Genomic DNA, 19,786 nt, shown 5'->3' with positions numbered 1-19,786 from the left:
AAAAACCATATGATTATCTCAATAGATGCAGAGAAAGCCTTTGACAAAATTCAACATCCATTTATGATCAAAACTCTCCAGAAAGCAGGAATAGAAGGAACATACCTCAACATAATCAAAGCTATATATGACAAACCCACAGCAAACATTATCCTCAATGGTGAAAAATTGGAAGCATTTCCTCTAAAGTCAGGAACAAGACAAGGGTGCCCACTTTCACCATTACTATTCAACATAGCTTTGGAAGTTTTGGCCACAGCAATCAGAGCAGAAAAAGAAACAAAAGGAATCCAAATTGGAAAAGAAGAAGTAAAGCTCTCACTGTTTGCAGATGACATGATCCTCTACATAGAAAACCCTAAAGATTCCACCAGAAAATTACTAGAACTAATCAATGACTATAGTAAAGTTGCAGGATATAAAATCAATACACAGAAATCCCTTGCATTCCTATACACTAATAATGAGAAAACAGAAAGAGAAATTAAGGAAACAATTCCATTCACCATTGCAATGGAAAGAATAAAATACTTAGGAATATATCTACCTAAAGAAACTAAAGACCTATATATAGAAAACTATAAAACACTGGTGAAAGAAATCAAAGAGGACACTAACAGATGGAGAAATATACCATGTTCGTGGATTGGAAGAATCAATATAGTGAAAATGAATATACTACCCAAAGCAATCTATAGATTCAATGCAATCCCTATCAAGCTACCAACAGCATTCTTCACAGAGCTAGAACAAATAATTTCACAATTTGTATGGAAATACAAAAAACCTCGAATAGCCAAAGCGATCTTGAGAAAGAAGAATGGAACTGGAGGAATCAACCTACCTGACTTCAGGCTCTACTACAAAGCCACAGTTATCAAGACAGTATGGTACTGGCACAAAGACAGAAATATAGATCAATGGAACAAAATAGAAAGCCCAGAGATAAATCCACGCACATATGGACACCTTATCTTTGACAAAGGAGGCAAGAATATACAATGGATTAAAGACAATCTCTTTAACAAGTGGTGCTGGGAAATCTGGTCAACCACTTGTAAAAGAATGAAACTAGAACATTTTCTAACACCATACACAAAAATAAACTCAAAATGGATTAAAGATCTAAACATAAGACCAGAAAGTATAAAACACCTAGAGGAGAACATAGGCAAAACACTCTCTGACATACATCACAGCAGGAACTTCTATGACCCACCTCCCAGAATATTGGAAATAAAAGCAAAAATAAACAAATGGGACCCAATTAACCTTAAAAGCTTCTGCACATCAAAGGAAACTATTAGCAAGGTGAAAAGACAGCCTTCAGAATGGGAGAAGATAATAGCAAATGAAGCAACTGACAAACAACTAATCTCGAGAATATACAAGCAACTCCTACAGCTCAACTCCAGAAAAATAAATGACCCAATCAAAAATGGGCCAAAGAACTAAATAGACATTTCTCCAAAGAAGACATCCAGATGGCTAACAAACACATGAAAAGATGCTCAACCTCACTCATTATCAGAGAAATGCAAATCAAAACCACTATGAGGTACCATTTCACACCAGTCAGAATGGCTGCGATCCAAAAGTCTACAAGTAATAAATGCTGAAGAGGGTGTGGAGAAAAGGGAACCCTCTTACACTGTTGGTGGGAATGCAAACTAGTACAGCCACTATGGAGAACAGTGTGGAGATTCCTTAAAAAACTGGAAATAGAACTGCCTTATGATCCAGCAATCCCACTGCTGGGCATACACACTGAGGAAACCAGAAGGGAAAGAGACATGTGTACCCCATTGTTCATCGCAGCACTGTTTATAATAGCCAGGACATGGAAGCAACCTAGATGTCCATCAGCAGATGAATGGATAAGAAAGCAGTGGTACATATACACAATGGAGTATTACTCAGCCATTAAAAAGAATACATTTGAATCAGTTCTAATGAGGTGGATGAAACTGGAGCCTACTATACAGAGTGAAGTAAGCCAGAAAGAAAAACACCAATACAGTATACTAATGCATATATATGGAATTTAGAAAGATGGTAACAATAACCCTGTGTACGAGACAGCAAAAGAGACACTGATGTATAGAACAGTCTTATGGACTCTGTGAGAGAGGGAGAGGGTGGGAAGATTTGGGAGAATGGCATTGAAACATGTAAAATATCATGTATGAAACGAGTTGCCAGTCCAGGTTCGATGCACGATACTGGATGCTTGGGGCTGGTGCACTGGGACGACCCAGAGGGATGGAATGGGGAGGGAGGAGGGAGGAGGGTTCAGGATGGGGAACACATGTATACCTGTGGCGGATTCATTTTGATATTTGGCAAAACTAATACAATTACATAAAGTTTAAAAATAAAATTAAAAAAAATAAAATAAAAATAAAAAAAATTAAAATAAAACAACAAAAAAAGACTTGTGTACAAATGTTTATTGCGATTTTAGTCATAATAACCACAAACTGGAAACATATCAGTGTCCATCACCAGGAAAACAGATAAATAAACTGTATATTTTTTCTATGGTATACTTCTCAGTGACTTCCCTGGTGGTTCAACAGTAAAGAATCTGCCGCAATTCAGGACACTCTAGAGACACATGTTCAATTCCTGGGTCAGGAAGATTTGCTGAAGGAGGGGATGGCAACCCACTCCAATATTCTTGCCTGGAGAATTCCAAGGACAGGGGAGCCTGGCAGGCTACAGTCCATAGGGTCTCAAAGAGTAGGACATATGTACACATGCATACTTCTCAGTGATAAAAAGGAACATGGATGCATCTCAAAAACATTATGCTAAAGAAAATGAGCCAGATATAAAGAGTGTGTGCAATCTGATTCCATTTAAATAAAGTACTAGATTAGGTAAAACTAATTAATTAGTGATCACTTGGTGCATGTGTGTGAGGGGGGTTATTTCATGGGAAGGGGCAATAAGTCCACTTTCTAGGGTGGTGGAAATAGTCTATATCTACATAAAAATGCGGGTGACACAGACACATTCATTTTTCAGTATTAATGGAACTGTGCAATTAAATTTGTGCCTTTTACTCTATGTGGATGATTTCAATATACTTATCATATGGATGCAATGGCTGTATTCCCTGGTGGCTCAGATGGTAAAGAATCTCTCTGCAATGTGAGAGATCTGGGTTCAATCCCTGGGTTGGGAAGGTTCCCTGGAGGAGGGCATGGCAACCCACTCCAATACTCTTGCCTGGAGAATCCCCATGGACAGAGGAGCATGGCGGGCTGCAGTCCATGGGGTCACAAAGAGTCAGACATGGCTGAGTGACTAAGCACGCAGCACATGGAGGCAATAGAAAGCCCAGGATTCCATACTAGATTTATAAAACATTTTTCCTGAAATTATCAAATCATTGGGTAACATAGTATAGAGTCCAAATGACATATTCTAAAAACCCACCCAAAGTAGATTTTGATACCACTACATCAGAAGTGCCAGCTTTATGATGATTCCACTACTGCTTATGAGGAATTCTACTGCAGATGGAAGTTAAAAACTGAAAACTGCTGTGCTGTGCTTACTCACTCAGTCATGCCCGACTCTTTGAGATCCCATGAACTGTAACCCACTAGGCTCCTCTGTCCATGGGATTCTCTAGGCAAGAATACTGGAATGGTTTGCCATCCCCTTCTCCAGGGGATACTCTCAATCAAAAATGGCAGAACAGAATCTTTAGTTCCTCCCTGAAGTACAAAAATAACAGTATCTGATACACAGGCTTGAATTGTTTTACAGACACTAAAGCCCCCACTGAATGGAGAAAGTTAACCACATGATGACGGCGAGCACATAGCCCTCAGACTGGCTGGAGCGTGAGGGTAAAGTTAACCCCTGTGATACTGCCATTCTACCTTCCCATCAACAGATCAGAGAACTGTGCCTGAGTTGACCACGTACCCTGAAACTCCACTCCCTCATCTTGCCTTAAAAATGCTTCCCTGAGTATCCAAAGCTGGTGCTCTGTGACAACCTGGAGGGATGGAGTGGTGAGTAAGATGGCAGGGGGGTTCAAGATGGAGGGGACACATGTATACCTATGGCCAATTCATATTGATGTATAGCAAAAAACCATCACAATATTGTAAAGTAATTATCCTCCAATTAAAATAAGTAAATAAATTTTTTAAAATGCTTCCCTGAAACCTACTGGGGGCCTTTTGAGCATAAGCTGTCCCATACTCTTGCTCGACCCTCTCAATAAATCTTTCTCCACTCCAAACTCCCATGTTTCAGTTTGTTTGGCCTCACTGTGCAAGGAGTACATTAACTTGGATTCGAACAACAGATAGAGATTCTTAGGTTCTGTTGAGCACAGCTGAAGTGTTATATATTTCTAGCTAATCAGTATGTCTTGAATATCACTCATTTCATCAATACAAAATAAAATATAACTTCACTTATGCTAATTTATAAATACCCTAGAGCTGACCTCAAGTAAAAATAGTTGAAGTTTAGTAACCTTGTGAGTTTTAGAGTCTGGTAAGAGTAGTGTTTCTCAACCATGCAATATGTTCAAATCATCTCTGGAGAGTTTTTAAATCCCAAAGGCTAGGCCACAATTCAGGCCAGTAAAATCAGAGTTTCTAGGGCTGGGATCCAGTCAATAGTATTTTTCAAACCTCCCTAGGTGATTCCAATTTATAGACAAAGAGAAGCACTGGATTAGTCCATGGACTTCTCCAGGCCAGAATGCTGGAGTAGACTTTCCATTCTTCAGGGGATGTTCCAAACCCAGGGATCAAACCCAGGTCTCCCACATTGCAGAGGGATTCTTTACCATTTGAGTCACAAGGGAAGCCCTAAAACCTTCCAATCAAGCCTAATTTCAGTGGATATTATTGAATAGGTGTTTTAAATGCTGTTTAACTACGTTTAATGGATAAGTAATACACATTATACACCATACTGTTGAAGTTTAAATGTTTTTAAGTAAATACATAACATGAAACACATCCCATTTCCTCAATGATAGAACAGAAACAACAGAACTATAGATACCAACTAGGTCTATGGCATACCACCCTGAACGCGCCCCATCTCGTCTGATCTCAGAAGCTAAGCAGGGTCGGGCCTGGTTAGTATTCGGATGGAAGATACCAACTAGAACAGACTAGTAATAACCACCACCAGCACCTGGCACCAGGAAGGGAATGTGGCCATTTTTGAATAATGGATCTAGAGAAGGGAATGGCTAAATACATTTGTATACAGATGACTAAGACTCTGCACTGAAAATTTGGTTTTTAAGCAATTACATCCTGAGATTGCCTGTAAATAGTAATACATGCCCTGATTCAAAGAAGTGACTATCTCAGCCAGACCACGTTAAAGTCAAAGCAGCAAGGTATGTGCAATTAGTTAAGAATAGGATGACAGGAGAAGAAAACCTGAAACAGACCAGAGCATTGATAATTCCCTTAGCCCAGTGGGCCAAAGATTTTACTAGTTCCTGATGAGATATCAGAAGATATTTTCAGAACATTACTGCAAGTTACTTGTATTTGTGGTATATAAATAAATTTATGTAAATTGCTGAGTAAAGTGTATATATGAAACGAGTCACCAGTCCAGGTTTGATGCACGATACTGGATGCTTGGGTCTGGTGCACTGGGATGACCCAGAGGGATGGTATGGGGAGGGAGGAGGGAGGAGGGTTCAGGATGGGGAATACATGTATACCTGTGGTGGATTCATTTCGATATATGGCAAAACCAATACAATATTGTAAAGTTAAAAAATAAAATCAAGATTAAAAAAAAGTGTATATTTTCATATGATTTGGTGATAGTGCGGATTTCTCTTGTAATCTTTATTTTTTAAACAGTCTGATATATCACAAACTTGGCCCAATCCTAATCAGTTCTCCATCTTAAAAGATTCTCTTCTTGAATGGATACATATACATGTACAACTGAGTCCCTTTGCTGTCCACCTGAAACTATCACAGCATTGTTAATCAACTATATTCAAATATAAGATAAAAAGCTGAAAAAAATTCTCCCTTAACGAATGTGAACCCAGACCTCCAATGCCCTATAAATATTTCTCTTCTGACTCCCCACTTCAGAGTCACTGCTAAGGCTTGTCAAGGTGATATTCATTCCAACTGTAGTTATTTCTAAAAAATTTATCTTTAAGAAATTTTATAAAGATACTTTGGTGAGATTTTGGTGAGATCAACAGCAACATCATAAAGAATATCTAATCAAGGCTAATGCCTGCTTTGGAATGCCATTTACTACATGAACTCAGTAAATGTATATTGATAATGTGTAAGTAAAAACAAATTTAGCAACAAAAAATTCCAATCAAATATTGCAAAATATTTTTTCCCATCCCATTTGTTAATCAAAAACAGCCTGAGAGGATTTGAGGAGGAAAAAAACGCCCAATTGCATCCCCAAAGAGCTCCTTTGTTAGAATCACGTCACCTAATGCTTATTAGAGATTTACATCCAAATGCTATATTCAATCACAGTGTTCTGTTCATTATTTCCCTCCCTCTGCAAACATCATCTTGAAATCATCTATCCAAATGTCATATACATGACATTTCTATCAAGTCTTTGAGGAACCCTTCCAACTTTCTCTTTATAATTAATTACTCCCTTCTCTCAGCTATGTCTTTTGTGTTTACCACACAGTAATATTTGTTTTCATTTCTTTCTCCATTTGCTTTGATCTATTTGAGGGCAGGATCCACAGTAGTTATGTCCCTTTGGGGCTCATCATTGCAGAGTCTAAATTTAAAAAAAAAACAAAACATAATAAGTATTTTTTCAAATGTTTAACCAGGTTTTTGGTCCTGTGATTATTTTACTTAATTTCAAACTTTACTTATAAACCCTTATTAACAAATGACACCTGAGTGCTATAATACTTCTGCATGAGAAAAAGGTCCACTAAGATTGAGAAACACAGTTATCAGCTGGTTGGAACAGAAATTCCAGCTAGAACAAGGGCAACTAAAATAGAAACTAGAAAGGGGCCAAAGGTGAGAGTTGACTATTTGGGATTGTTCTGTGGAATGAGAATTTTATAGAAGTTCTGTAGTTTTTGCATCCTTTCTAGGGAAATTTCAAAATAATTTATTTTTGTATGCTTAAGTATTTCAGTTAAAAAAATAGCTAATATGTAAGATTCTATCAGGTTCAAAAGAGCAGGATTTGTGTGTGTGTGTATTTTCTTGCAGAAAATAAAAATCTATATTGTCAAGTCACATCCTGCATTGTTATTTTGCCTGAATTTCTTCAGAAATATATTCTAGTCACTATATACCCTGTTTAAAAACAGAAAACTTTCTAATGTTGCATTCTTCAGTGAAAAAAAAAAAACTTGTTTTCTCTCTTTTAATGGATCTGAAAAGTAAATGACATATTGAGGTCACTAGGAAAATGAATGTAAAGATTGACATGAGTCAAGATTTACCTAACAAGCCTTCCTTCACCTGCAGTTAATGAGTGGTTACATGGTATAGAAGAAAGACATTAGCTTTAGTATCCAAGATCCTGAGATCTAATTAGAAGCTTGCAAATTTATGTGGGCAACAATGGACCATTATTTCATGTCTCTGGGTCTCAGTTTCTTCTTTCATTAAATATAATAGTCCCTCTTTTATAGAATTTTCTTGAGAAATACATAAGTGAAAAAGTAAATAGTAGGCAATGAAAATATTAAAGTTGAATTGGAAATGTATTCATAGCAACTCTGTAAATCAGTTAGGTAAATAAGAATTTCAGTCACCTATATCATCATTCTATAGATGGGATCATGGAGTTCTGGGTTCAGAACCAAGAATTTAAAGAAAAACTCTTGGGGAGCATAACTGAGGCAGTGTAAGATTTGCCAAGACACTGCAGACAATAAACCACCCCTAACATGAGACCATAGAGGTGTCTCCATATCCACGAGTGGTCCAGATCTCTGTTTTATGTCTCTTTTGAAAGAAGGCAAAGTGTTTTTCTCTATCTAGTTCTCACAAAAGAAGTGGGCAGAAATGTTAGCCATGTGACTTTAATGAATATCATATGAACTAGTTTCCTTACACACTGCTTTGGAAATGTCACCAAATCAAAGGTTGCACTTAGAAAGGGCATAAAACTGAACAAGATAACGGGACACTTGTTGCCAGGCATACAAGAGAGGACATCACCTTTGCAGCCAGAAAATAGAACAAGGACGCAGTAAATTTGGTTACTACACATAGAGCCATCACTCAGAATATGTTGATGCACCTACTTTACCTTGAAAATTGGTTCCTCTAATGGCCAAAATTAAATAAGAATAATGGAAAATACATTTTTAAAGTACTATAAGAAAATGATAGTAGATAGAAGATGTATAATGCAGAGCCAACACACCTACAATCAGAGTCTCTAAAGAAGAGAAGCTTTGTAGTAGGACAGAGCAAATACTTTCAGGCACAATTATGAAAGAACTTTTCTGAAATTAAAGAAAGACTTGAATCTATATGTTGAAAGTAAACAATACGCACTAAAGAAATCTGGTTTATGATAATTCAAACAAGACATATTTTGCCTTAGAATTAAATTTCTCTTCCTAAGAAGATGGCATCATCAATTCAATAAATATGAACATGGGCAAACTTGAGATGGTGAGGAACAGAAAAGCCTGGCACGCTGCAGTTCATGGGGTCACAAAGAGTGGGACATGACTTGGCAACTGAACAAATAAAGAATAAATTAAAATTTTCTCTTAGGGAGAACACAGATGAAAAAAATTATGGGGACACATTATAGTAAAGTAATTATTTGGATTATATTAAGTTCAGTTCAGTCACTCAGTCATGTCCGACTCTTTGTGACCCCATGGACTGCAATATGCCAGGCCTCCCTGCCCATCGCCAGCTCCTGGAGTTTACTCAATCTCATGTCCATTGAGTTGGTGATGCCATCCAACCATCTCATCCTCCGTTGTCCCCTTCTCCTCCTGCCTTCAATCTTTCCCAGCATCAGCGTCTTTTCAAATGAGTCAGTTCTCTGAGACTTTCTGCATAAAGCACAGCAGATGGAACCTACTTCTTAAAAAATATTTTCTATAAATCTTTGCAGCAGCTATAACCTGGAGGAAAGCTACAGGGTACAAATGAAAGCATTCACCTTCTTAGCATTCCCTTTTTCTATGCCTTAGCCCTTTATCATTTCTAATTTTTAGTATTTATATCTTTTTCCTTATTTTTTAATTGAAGTATAGACTTACAACATTACATTAAATTCAGGTATACATAATGACTCAATACACTTATAGATTGTACTCTAAAATTATTACAAAATAATGACTATATTTTCCTGTACTGTACAATGTATCCTTGTTGCTTATCTATTTTTACATAGTAGTTTTTTTCTCTTGAATAATTTAACAATATTTTAGATATTTTTATAATTAAAAAAAAAAACAGCTTTGGGGGAAAAAATGGGTTCTTCTCTCAAACAAAACCAAATAAACCTAAACAAAGTACACAGCGGGAAGGCCCAGCACATCTTCCAGGTACTTGTTTTCCCGTTGTTAGGCAGTTAGAAATTCAACTCATGCTTAAAATGCACACTTAGTCATCTACACTTAACACATTTTCTGTGGCCCTAAAGTGCTGTTGATAAACAGTTAGTTAAAAACTCTCACAGATAATAGTTCCAGAATGCCCTTCTGTTGAAAAGCCTGTTACCCATGGAACTCTTCCAAGCAAAACAAACAGTAGGAACTTCAGGACAACCTCTGTGGGGCTCTTACCTTGCATTCACATGATTCAACTCTCATCTAATTGCCATTTGGCTGCCAACAATTTTCCATGTCTCTACATGGTGTTGCAGCAAATACAGTCTACTGTGACTAGGAATCCTGATTGGACTATAATCAACTGTGTGCCTTTCTACCCTCACCTGAGCTTGAGGGTGGTTCAGTGGGATGCCAGAATCATTTTTTATCATTGATGCTTAAAACAGGATTTGGTGTCTAATGGGTCCTCAGTAAATATTTGTTGACTGTTTTAAGAATGCCATCATTATCACATTTTCTTTCCTACCAACCCATGCCTTTGTTTATAATAGAGATCTTGTCTCCATGTCTTCATTCTGTCTAATAATATTGGGTGGCCAGAAAGTTTGTTCTGCTATGGCAGCAAAACCCAAATGAACTTTTTGGTCAACTCAGTACCTAGATTCCTGAGTGCCTGACAGCAAATGATAACCCTCTGAATTAAATAAAATCTTTAAGCTATGTACCACGCATTCACTCATTCACTTTCACCAAGTCCCCCAACTACTTTCTCAATTCCAACAAATATTTATCATCTATTGCCTGAGAATACTGTGCAATATTTTATACAAGTTGGAAAATTGCACAATCACTGCCATTTATAATCAGCACTCTCCAATAAAAAGATAATGACAGTCATGAGTGAAAGCGAATGTGCACTTCCAGTTTTTCTAGTAGTTATATTAAAAAAGGGAAAGGAAAAGGTAAAATTAAGTTCAATTGTAAACTTTAACTACATATATGAAAATTACCATTTCAACACGTTCAATGTAAAACTTATTAATGATAAATTTTACTTTTTTTTCTTAGCAAGTCTTTAGAATCTGGAGTGTATTTTTAGGCTTACAGTATGTTGAGTTTGGAAATATCAGTGACAACGTGTGGCTAGTGGTTACCATACTGAGCAGCACAGACCTATAAAATCACCTTCTCATAAAAGAAAGAGGATTGTAATACAAAATAGAATAGAATGAATGCGATATTAAGTTACAACAACAGAACATGGGGGCAAAGAGAGGACCCAATTCTAAGAGGAGGGAAGGAAGTAGACTCCTCTGGACCTACTCTAATTCTTTTCTCTGTACTAAACATGGCATCCTCTCATCTTACTCGCCACTTCTTCCTTCATCCTGTGTGATACTTCCGTGACTGTGTGCATCCACATATCTGTGCAAGTAGTTCAGTGTTTCTTAAGACTACACATAAATGGATGACACATTTATGTGAGTGTAGGCTATGTGTAATTGAATATGACTCTCCAGTTTATATAAATCATGATTTAGAATATATGGGAGGGGTAAATGCAAGATAAAAAGAAGGGGTGAACAAAATTGAAAGACAGGGCTGTGATTGGTAGACCTTCCAATGGTGTATTCCTTTCCTAGTGTATTACCAAAAGGTAAGAGCAGACAATGAGTAAGATAAAGAGAAACCTAGTTAAAAGGTAAGCCAACTAATTCTGCTTGTCTCCTTCACAGGAAAAAGAATTAGCAGAAATTAATGACAGTGTTTTCATAGATCTGTTTTACAAATATCTCCTAGTTCTTGACTATCAGGACTAGATATGAATTTAAAATGTGGAATTGGAACTCTTGGTAAAGGTATTGGAATGCTTGGTAAAGGTATTCCTAATGTTAATATTTTCTATCTGGTATAGACAAGCATGAGGAGATGGAAAAAAAAAAAAAAACACAGAGTGCCAATTTAGGAACCCAATGTAAAATAAATGATAAAAGATTTGGGGGGAAATGCATCAGAACAACACTAAACACATACATAAAGCATTTGCATGGGATGAATTCCTTCATAAAGCAGTTGAGATGAGAGTTTTGCAGGCTGGGGATTTTATTTGATTGAAAAGAAGGGAAAGTGACTGAGAAGGGAAAACTTAAAAATGAAACATGATATATCCTAAACAGACTGAAGAGTGTAGAATGGGAAATAAGCAGCTATATACAAAATTAATTGACATCAAGCAAATAAGTGACAGTGAGAAAGAAAGGAAATAAAAGAAGCCGGGACTCGAGTTTTCACAGACTCACCCTACGCCCACTGGCTACCAGTTAGTTATCTGGTCTCTCTCAGACTAAGTATCCTCATCTGAAACAGGCGGCTCATAATATGTTGTCATATAATGTGTTTAGCACAAAGCCTAGTACTTAATACACATTTAATACTCATTTCAGTTGCATTTGTTAGAAAGTTTGAGATAACAAGGTTTGGAATTTGATAACAAGGGCAGTTGGTTACTGTTGGGAAGTAGAAAGTCTAGGGTAACAAGGTTTAGAATTTGATAACAAGGGCAATTGATTACTGTTGGGAAGTATGGTGAGTTATCTTTAATGGAAAAAATATTTTATTTTTATTACCATTTAACAAAAGAAGCTATAAATGAAGGAGTTCAGTGTACAGTGTGGTGATCGTCTAAGCGAAAGGCTGATAGAGCCCGGGCCAGAGTTGTGCCTGAGTGAAGAAAAAGTGGGGAAGGCAAAGTCATATTTTTCATAATCTGAGATTTTATAATGAATGAGGTCTGAAAAGAACAAAGAGAAAAGTCTCCCCCTAGTTCACCATGAAGCACTCAGATCACTTTGGGAAGCTTTCTTAATATCTCCAAACTTTACTTCCCTCCTCTTTAGAATATAAATAAATGTTAGTCGCCAAGTCACGTCTGACTCTCTTGAGACGCCACAGACTAGCCCACCAGGCTCCTCTGTCCATGGAATTCTCCGGGCAAGAGTACTGGAGAGGACACTGTTTCCTTCTCCAGGGGATCTTCCTGACCCAGGGGTTGAACCCGGGTCTCTGGCATTGCAGGCAGATTCTCTACTGTCAGAGCCACCAGGGAAGCCCCAAAACCAAAAGCAGCTGTGTGCTAAGAATGAGGCTTGTTGAGATTGGTGTGCGCTGAGGCACACAGCCTGCTGATGGATGATACCTCGCCACAGGCCGCTTGGCTGCCCCCAGCATGGGGCAGGATAGCTTCTTGGTGGGCTTAACCATGAGAAGCAAGGAAAGTCTACATGCATGCGCATGTGGCACTCTTTGCCCAAGGTCTGGGGACTTTCCCCTAGGCGCAAACAAGGAGCTAGTCCTCCGTATATAGCCTAGAACACAGGCCTTTGGCACGAACTTTCTTTAGAGTGGGGATAATGTGTGACCATAAGCTTCACAGGAACATTAGGAGGATTAAGTGAGTTATTATTTGTCAAGCACTTACACTGACTGGCATATGCTTGGTGCTATGTAAGTACACCTTAGGTGAATCTGATAACCACAAATGCAATGTTTTGAAAGCTCTGGTGTGTGTATTCAGTCAACTCAGTCGTGTCCCACTCTCTGCGGGCCCCAAGTACTGTAGCCTGCCAGGTTCCTCTGTCCATGGAAATTTCCAGGCAAGAATACTGGAGTGGGTTGCCATTCCCTTCTCCAGGGGATGAACCCACGTATCTTTTGTGTCTCCTGCATTAGAGGGTAGATTCTTTACCACTAGTACCACCGGGGAAGCCTGAAATCTCTTTAAGCATTCACTTTTCCTCTTCCCATACATCATATTTATCAATCTAAAAAGCGACACGGGGAGGCAGTGCTACTCCCACTTTAGGGATGAAGAGAGAGTTTTGGAGGTCTGGTCAAAGTCACACAGGAAGAGTCTGAGCCAGGAGCCAAAACCAAGCCGTCCACTTCAACCTGGGCTCTTCCCACTACCACTGTGCCCACAATGCCATGAGCCAGAAAACCTGGGAACAGTGATGTGATAAAGGTACTGAGATGCTGAGAAGGACTAGTGGCACACTCATTTGTCATTAAGATTCTTGTTACTTAGATTTTTTAGAATCTAGGTATCAGAGAGTCATTAGAAATGTGGAAATACATTAAGATCAACCAAATGAGACCCACCAAATGCTATTTATTCAGAGCTTGCTATAACAACAAAGTCAGCCAGCAACACCTGTTTTTTAGAGAACCTCAAAGGCAGACAGAGGAGTGGAAAAATTTTATTATGAGAAAGAGATGGCTTCCAGATTTGCCCTGATTGGAGGCTGCTGGCAGGGGAAAGCATAGATGAACTAATTCAAAGCAAGGCATCCTGTGTGACTGGTTAGGGATACATAGTTGACTTTCTCTGGTTGGTCCTAAGTCAGAAGAGTGGACAAAAATTAGGGAAGTTCTTAGTTATTAATCAAGTCCTGGCTCTATGGGGTCGAATGTTACAGGAGTTATTACTGCTAGAGATAGTGTGTTTGTTTTAGATAGTAAGGTCACCTTCCTGGGCTGGTCACTGTAGATACTGGATTGGTTTCTTGGGCTGGTTGCTGTAGACTGTGGGTCACAGTCCAGTTTTTACAGATAGCCTGGTCATTGTATGCATATTCAGCCTTTCAAAAGTCATCCAGTTGAAACCCCAATACGAACATGATTAAATGTGACCATCATGGAGTATAAAGGAGAACTCCAAAATACAAGATGACCAGGTTCATCTGAGACAGCTGGCCAGTGTTTTGAAGTTCTAGTCATTAATACTCACAAACGTGTGTGTACTAGTAATTTCTATTACTTGGTTCAAGGTCTGTGTTTTGAAGGATAATAAAACCCTCAGAGAGTACATAAAACTCTCTGATGGCCTATCCCTCAGCAGATAGACCTTGTATTAAAAGGAAGAAATGTAACCTCTGAATTTACACAGTCACCCTGGTGTCAGCCTAATCCCACTATTTCTACATCTCACAGACAACCTTCTGCTCAGACCAGTCACGTATTTCATAGCAAATCACCACCTCCATGAGGCTGGGCTAAATATAAATCTGGATACCAACAGTAGGACAAGGTCTTTTCATCTATTTCTTATTTGAGGGAAAAAAAATCTCAGAAAAACAATTACTATAACCTGTACCAGTCACCAAAAGGCACCTTAGACAGGTGCATAGGATTTGAATAAAATTTCAACTGATGAATCAGTATTTCTTTAATTTCTTTCCTAGCAGATATTCTGCTCCCTCCCTCTCCTCTACCCCCAAATTTTAGTCACAGAAAATTCACTTGCTGTTATTAAGAGCATATACTATCTCTCCTTCTAATAGCTCAAAGATGAAGAAGCAACATCAGAGAAAGACAGATAAATGGCTCTTTGAGTTTGTTCTTCTTGACATTGTTGAAGAGAGGGGCAGTTCTCTCAAAGCTTTTATCTGCTTACTTGGATGTAGTGGAGAAAGGGACAAGGAAAGTCAGAGAACAAGTGAACAGGCTCTGCACCCACCAAGGGTGTGCTACCTCCTGACTGTCCTGTAGGAACACTGCACTCACTTTCTCTGGTCTGGCATACTGCATTGGAAGACAGTTCTTACTCAGCAGAATAGATCATTTTCCCCAATGTTCTCCTAACTTATTTCAACCTCAAACATTTTAGTTACCACTCTGTCTGCCCAGCAAAAGAGGATTCCAAAATAAACTTGACTTATGCTACTTTAAAGCAAATGACTATATACTCAACAGCATGACTTCCTATTATATTCAGATACACAAACCCATATGTGTAAACAATACCTCCACCAAGCCCTTGAAACACATGTGTAATTATTATAAAATGTTGTGAAGTCATTCAACTTGGGTCAAAGTGGGAGGACAAGTCAGATGTCAAGCAAATGAGAATCTCACCAATCTACTACCACCCTATCATTACCACAATGAAAAAAATGGAAGGCTCAACCATTTGACAGATAAAAACCATATGGAGAAACTTTTTCATAAAGGGAAATCCTATCAGCCTCTCCCCGCTGGCCAGAAAGAGTTCAACTGGTCTTAGATACAATCAACAAATACAACATAAATTTAGTAACAGCTGCTGAGGGAAAAAACAATAATGCAAGATAATGGATAGAAATCAACACATGAACTACTATATTTCATTCTATGCCTGTGGCAGATGGCCAGCTCTCGACCAAAGATGCCTGTTGTCCTTCCACGGTATTGAGTTGCTTCTGGAAAGCATTTACCCAATCAGCGCTCTTTGTATTTAGATGAGGCCACATGACTGGTCCTCACCAATGGCGTGTAAGCCAAAGTGAGTCACTTCCAGGCTGAAGTGGTTAAATAGCAAGTGTGGCTTCCTTCCCCACCACTCTTTCCTCATCTTCTGGCTGAAACTATAGGACTCTAAGGTCTGCAGGGGGAGGGCAAAGCCAGGGGAGAGACTAAGCCCGAGTCGCTGAATCACTGTGTGGAAAGCCATCCAAAGCATTTCATATGGACTTTGTGTGAGCAAAAAACATATTCCTATTGTATTAACCACTTTCAGGTTTTGTTTTTTTTTATTTCAGGTTTTTTTTTTTTAATTACAACTGCTCCTGTTATTTTTTATGTTATTTTTGCCAACCGTCTCAAAATATAATTGACACATAACATTGCATAAGGGCTTCCATGGTGGCTCAGATGGTAAAGAATCCGCCTGCAATGCAGGATACCTGGGTTTGATCCCTGGGTGGGGAAAATATCCAGCTTAAGTGTACAGTATGATGATTTAATACATGTGTATATTGTGAACACGTTCACTGAAATGAGGTTAATTAACACATCCTTCACTGTACATAATTACTGTTTTGTTGTTGCTGCTACAGTGAGAACTTTTAAGACTACTCTCAGAGCAACATTCAACTCTATAATACAGTATTGTTAACTGTATTCCTCATGCTGTACATTAGATCCAGCACTTACTCATCTTACTGAAAAGTGAGATCCTGATAGAATCCCGTGTTTCTTTGTTGCAATTGTACTATTGGTCCTTTCTCTTCCTAATTTAAGCCCCAGATAGACTCCCTTATCTTGCATTTACAAAACAGAAACAGGTTCAAACACACAGAAAACAAACTTTTGTTTACCAAAGAGGAAAGAGGAGAGGCAGAAATTAGGAGTTTGGGATTAGCAGACACACACTAGTATATACAAAATAGATAACAAGATCCTACTCTATAGTGCAGGGAACTGTATTTAATGTCTGGTAATAAGCCATAATGAGAAATAATATATATACATATGAATCACTTTGCTATAAAACAGAAACTAACACTTCAAATCAATACTGAATACTTCAATTTAAAAAAATAAGGATGATATAACCAGGCTTCAGCAATATGTGAACCGTGAACTTCAAGATGTTCAAGCTGGTTTTAGAAAAGGCAGAGGAACCAGAGATCAAATTGCCAACATCTGCTGGATTATAGAAAAAGTGAGAGTTCCAGAAAAACATCTATTTCTGCTTTATTGACTATGCCAAAGCCTTTGACTGTGTGGATCACAATAAACTATGGAAAATTCTGAAAGAGATGGGAATAACAGATCACCTGACCTACCTCTTGAGAAATCTATATGCAGGTCAGGAAGCAACAGTTAGAACTGAACATGGAACAACAGACTGGTTCCAAATAGGAAAAGGAGTATGTCAAGGCTATATATCATTACCCTGCTTATTTAACTTATATGCAGAGTACATAGTGGGAAACATTGGGCTGGAGGAAGCACCAGCTGGAATCAAGATTGCTGGGAGAAATATCAATAACCTCAGATATGCAGATGACACCACCCTTATGGCAGAAAGTGAAGAACTAAAGAGCCTCTTGATGAAAGTGAAAGAGGAGAGTGAAAAAGTTGGCTTAAAGTTCAACATTTAGAAAACTAAGATCACGGCATCCAGTCCCATCACTTCATGGCAAATAGATGGGGAAACAGTGGAAACAGTGGCTGACTTTACTTTTTTGGGCTCCAAAATCACTGCAGATGGTGACTGCAGCCACGAAATTAAAAGAGGCTTACTCCTTGGAAGGAAGGTTATGACCAACCTAGATAGCATATTCAAAAGCAGAGACGTTACTTTGCCAACAAAGGTCTATCTAGTCAAGGCTATGGATTTTCCAGTGGTCATATATGGATTTGAGAGTTGGACTATAAAGAAATCTGAGTGCTGAAGAATTGATGCTTTTGAACTGTGGTGTTGGAGAAGACTCCTGAAAGTCCCTTGGACTGCAAGGAGATCCAACCAGTCCATTCTGAAGGAGATCAGTCCTGGGTGTTCATTGGAAGGACTGATGCTGAAGCTGGAACTCCAATACTTTGGCCACCTGATGCAAAGAGCTGACTCATTTGAAAAGACCCTGATCCTGATTGAGGGCAGGAGGAGAAGGGGATGACAGAGGATGAGATGGTTTGATGGCATCACCGACTCCATGGACATGGGTTTGGGTAAACTCTGGGAGTTGGTGATGGACAGGGAGGCCTCGCGTGCTGCGATTCATGGGCTCACAAAGAGTCAGACATGACTGAGTGGCTGAACTGAACTGAACTGATCTGTTTTGCCTTTTCAAAAGATCACTTTGACTGCAGGATGGAGAATTAAGTTAATGAGGCCAATTAGAAAGTATAGCAATGATCCTGTCAAGAGATGACTTGCCTACATTAGAGAGTGGCAGAAGCACTTGATAAAGAAGCTTGTGGTACTAAGGACAGGACATGGTGAAGGAAGAGACATGGATAAAGATTTCCAGATGCTAACAGAGATGGGGACACTTACTGAGGACAGATTGGGAGAGAACAGTCACCCTCCCCCACTGTTTGTTTTTATAATGTTTGTTTTGTTTTTATTTATAGTTGCTCCTTAAGCAATTGTTCTAAAGGGCTCCACACAGAAACATAAACACACGTACACACAAACATATATCTGCCAGCTGTTAGTAAACCAACCATAAGACTCCCTGTTACTCCTCTCCTTAGAGTTACCTGCTAAGACATATAAGTTTTGTAGTATGGGGGTTCTTTTTAAAATGGACCTACCATATGATCCATTAATCCCACTTGTGGGTACATATCTAGAAAAGACAAAAACTTGAATTAGAAAAGATATAGGCCATGCAATGTTCAAAGCAGCACTATTTACAATAGCCAAGACAAGGAAGCAAATCTAAATGTCCACTGACAGATGAATGGATAAAGAAGACAGGTCATATATCTGCTGTGGAATATTACTCAGCCATAAAAAAGAATGTAATATTGCAGTGACATAGGTGAACTTAGAGATCATCACACTGAGTGAAGTATGTCAGAGAAAGACAAATATTAGATAACTTACATGTGGAATCTAACAAATAACACAAATGAACTTATTTACAAAACAGAAACAGATTCACAGACACAGAAAACTTATGGTTACCAAAGGGAAAAGGGGTGGAGAGAGAGATCAGGTGTTTGGGATCAACAGATACTACACTGCTGTATACAAACTAATAACCCACAAGGACCTACTGCACAGCACAAGGAACTACATTTAATATCTTGTAGTAACCTATAACAGAAAAGAATTGAAAATATAGAGAAAGAACTGAATCACTTCACACCTGAAACTAACACAATATTATACATCAAATATACTTCAATTTAAAGAAAAAAAAGGCTGAAAAGTTCTCTTTCACTCTGATGTCGGTAGCCAGAAATACCACCATGTACAACTTAAGCCTGAGGTCTCCCACCTGCTGACGCCACCACTCATATGTTTTCCCACAGCTAGTTCTGCCAAAAGTTTAATCCACAGCCACGCCTCGGCTACCCCTACAAAGGTCTAGACTCATATCATTTCAGATGACCCTCCCCTGATAGTCTCTTGGTTGTAAGGTTTCATTGCTTCTCTCCTTCTGCATGTTTTTAGGCACCAAGGGTGATTCGTCTCCCAGCTCCAACCCCATCCTACCACCACCATGACTACTGCCACCATCATCTGCAGGGATCAAATGAATTCACTTACTTTCTCATTCTCAGTTCAGTCAGTTCAGTTCAGTCACTCAGTCATGTACGACTCTTTGCAATCCCATGAATAGCAGAATGTCAGGCCTCCCTGTCCATCACCAACTCCCGGAGTTCACTCAGACTCACGTCCATTGAGTCGGTGATGCCATCCAGCCATCTCATCCTCTGTCGTCCCCTTCTCCT

Source organism: Bubalus bubalis, chromosome 4, assembly GCF_019923935.1.
Source record: "Bubalus bubalis isolate 160015118507 breed Murrah chromosome 4, NDDB_SH_1, whole genome shotgun sequence".
Taxonomy (NCBI): domain Eukaryota; kingdom Metazoa; phylum Chordata; class Mammalia; order Artiodactyla; family Bovidae; genus Bubalus; species Bubalus bubalis.
Note: the sequence above shows the minus strand (reverse complement) of the source record.